The sequence below is a fragment of the Gossypium arboreum genome, chromosome 9 (assembly GCF_025698485.1).
Source record: "Gossypium arboreum isolate Shixiya-1 chromosome 9, ASM2569848v2, whole genome shotgun sequence".
NCBI lineage: Eukaryota > Viridiplantae > Streptophyta > Magnoliopsida > Malvales > Malvaceae > Gossypium > Gossypium arboreum.
The window spans coordinates 84,589,215-84,592,485 of NC_069078.1; the positions used below are offsets into that span (position 1 = coordinate 84,589,215).

Genomic DNA, 3,271 nt, shown 5'->3' on the forward strand with positions numbered 1-3,271 from the left:
TATATGTTGGCCTTTCTTTGCTTCTCATATAATTCCAGGTTTCTTTATTACACCAAAAATATGTACTAAAAATTAAAACATTATTATTATTTTCTATAATGGAATAATTATACTTTAGACCATTCGTGCACTACAAGAACTCCATAAATTCAAATCAAATAATCAACCAAGTATACATGGTTAGTAATTTTCATATCTAGAGAACTCGTAAAAGGATTGGTCATTGCTACCGATAAACCCTAGTTTCAACTCAAAAAAAATCTAATATTAATGGAGAGTTTATCTTGCATCGTTGTTATGTTTTTTATGGAACTGAAATTGAGGTGGTGAATACTGCACCAATAGGTTTATCGTCTTAATTATTTTAAAATTGTTACATATTAATATTGATATATTTTTATTTATTATTTTGAGTTTATCGATATTTTTAAATATTTTCATGTATATATATACATGAAAATATATTTAAGTTGCATCATATAAATATATTTTATGAAAAACATAATTTTAAAATTATTAATTATATAGATATATCATAGCATCCTAGGACATTATAAATGTCATGAGATGTAGTGTAATGCATTCGGCTGCTTAAGTTGCAAAGAGAGTGGGAGTGAAGCGTGCAAGTGGAACACAGTTGAGTTCATAGGCTCTGCGTGCCGTAAGTCCAGGCCGCTCACTCATGTGAACACCACCGCCGGCATTCCAGTCAAAGCACTGAACCAAGGCTGCCAAAGTGACGGCCAGTTGCTGCATCGCTAAAGAAATACCGGGGCAACCCCTCCTCCCTGTACCGAAAGGCAACAGCTGATAATGCAAGCCTTTAACATCTATAACCCCTGAATTACTAATGTCAGTATCAACAGCTCGGTTGGAGTTCATGAACCTCTCAGGCTGAAACTTGAGTGGATCCTCCCACACCTTCGGATCCCTGCCTATACCCCAAATGTTTACAAATAACAAAGACTGAGGTGGGATTGTGTATCCATTGATTTTGCAGCCCTCAACCGCTTTTCTGCTTAGCATTGGGATTGGAGGATGAAGTCGAAATGATTCCTTGATTATGGCTTGAAGGTAGGGGAGACAAGGAGTGTCGGATTCTTGTACCAACTGCTTTTCCCCAAAACTTGATCCAGCTCTTGCTGTGCTTTTCTTAGCACCTCTGGGTTGTTTATCAGCTCTGCCAATGTCCATTCTACCGCTATTGCTGTTGTGTCTGTAGCGGCTGTCAAAAAGTCCTACATAACCCCCACAAATGTAGTTGACATCACTTTGTCTCTATTGCAATGCAATATACTTAACTAACCCAAATATTATACTATAAACTAATCGCCATTGCAACAACCAAGAAATATTATAAAGAACAAAAAGTTAAAAAGCAGAAATATTATACTAACCAAGATCAAGGCCTTAATATGGTTTCTAGTTAACTGAACCTCGGAGTGCTCATCTTCAAAGATATCAAGCATGATGTCCAGAAAGTCCTTCACATCATCATTATTTAGTTTCTTGTTTTTCCTTAGTTCCTCTCGATCTCTCATAATCTTTTCCAACAATGAATCATACCTGTTATGGATATCCAAAAACCTCTTTCGAAAACCCTGCACATCTATGTTCTTGAAGAACCATATGATATCAGAGACATTGAATTCCCCGAAGATCTCATTCACTTCTCGCACTAGGGTTCGGAACCCATCGGCTTGGTCTACTGTTCCTGAGCACCTAATGCCCAGCATCATCTGAGATATGACGTTGTTGGTTAATTTCAACAGCTCTTGGGTTAGGCTCACGGTTTCACCTGATTTAGACTTGTCCAAAAGAATGCTGATGAAATGATGTAATTCCTTGGTTCTAACAGGAAGGGTCTGGCCAAGGGTTCGGTTCCCCAGCAACTCAAAAGTGGTGAGCTTTTTGATGAATTTCCAATAAGGTCCGTAGGGTGGGAAAGCAAAGGAAGAGTTGTAAGGTGAGATGGCGGGTGGAGAATGTGAGCTCGTGATACTTGAGAAGCTCTTTGGCAAGCTCAGGGTTAGAGACCACAACGCAGTCAACGGACCCTAGGCGGAGATACATCAATGGGCCATGGATGGAGGAGAGCTTCTGAAAAGTTTGATGCATGAAGGGGCTGAGGAGATGGAGGTGGCCGATGACCGGTAACGCCGTTGGACCCGGCGGAAGCTTGGAACGGTTTCTGATGGAAATCAGTATTCTAACAATAAGAAATGAAACAATGAACAATGCAGCATATCGTAAGAATGGGAGCTCCATGGCCAAACACCATAAGGAAAAAGAAAATGTTTTGGTTGATTAAAAAGGCTGAAAATACAGCTATATATAGATCTTTTCAAACAATTAGCACTCATCATCTTTTATTTATTTCATTATGATAGTAGAATTCGCCATTAGCATCAGCATTTTTTTAAACAGCTGAGAACAAAGGTTTTTTTTTTTTTTTTTTTTTTTTAATTATGGAAACCAAACGAGCTTCATCAGCTTTCTATTTATTTATGAACAACATCATTTTCCAGATTTTATTTTATACAAAATAAAATATTTTATTTTTAAATAATCATATTTATAAATTTAATGATAAAATTTATGTTAATTTTATCTTTTAATTTTACTAATTTATTAATGTAAAATAGAATTATTATCTAAGTAGAACTCAAAGCGTTTTGATTACCACTTAATTAATGTTAAAGTTATATATCCATTAAAATTTTAATTTTTTTTTTACAATTAACATCTCGTATTAGGCATGTTTAATAAAAATTTAAAAATTTATCAATAAAAATAGAGATCATTAGTTTCAATCAGTTAGATAAAAAAATGAAGCATGAAAGAAATAAATTTTCAAGAGGTATTATGAATCATATTCGAATAATAATAGCAACGAAGATAAATGAAAATTATTTTAATTGATGATGAGGTAAGGTTGTTTATGCTATATGAAGTAAGCACTCTCAAAATCATTTTTATTCATCCATTATTTGTATGGGCAGGTGAAAAATATTTGATAGGTTTGTTTTAAAAGAAAATTAATTATTGAAAATTATTTTTAATTATTATTATTATTAAATGTGTTTATTAATTTATTATAAATATATTTTGTATATATCATAAACTGCTATTATAATTATTGTACGTTGCTTTACATAACTTTATTATTTTTCAAATTAAAATTATAGTTTACTTATTTTATATATTTCTAAATTTGTATATTTTTGAAAACTAAGAGGAATTGCCACTATTAATGTTAAGTAATAATAAT

At 33.3% G+C, this 3,271-nt stretch overlaps 1 pseudogene; it reads right to left on the reverse strand.

The window, feature by feature from the left end:
• Positions 1-591: 591 nt before the first annotated feature.
• On the reverse strand, positions 592-2,299 carry LOC108454980 (cytochrome P450 93B2-like; annotated as a pseudogene).
• Between the last annotated feature and the right edge of the window lie 972 nt (positions 2,300-3,271).